Below are 224 nucleotides of genomic sequence, written 5' to 3'. Positions count from 1 at the left end.
GGATGCTGCCTTGCCTGTGGAATGGCTGCCTCCCCCGCGCTCTCCTCCAGCTTCCAGGCGGGAGCTTGTGATGCCAAAATAGTTCCGCTTGGCACGGTGCTTGGTGACACACAAAAAATGCTGGCAGGCTTGCTGTCCAGAAAACCCCGGGTGGAGCCTGGGAGTGACTAACACCGTCGTCCTCTTTTCCCCTCTAGAAAGGCAGGCGGAGGCTTTAACCCGAG

This window comes from Eurypyga helias, unplaced genomic scaffold (assembly GCF_000690775.1).
Source record: "Eurypyga helias isolate BGI_N326 unplaced genomic scaffold, ASM69077v1 scaffold20949, whole genome shotgun sequence".
In the NCBI taxonomy this organism is placed as follows: domain Eukaryota; kingdom Metazoa; phylum Chordata; class Aves; order Eurypygiformes; family Eurypygidae; genus Eurypyga; species Eurypyga helias.
This window is presented reverse-complemented; position numbering follows the sequence as displayed.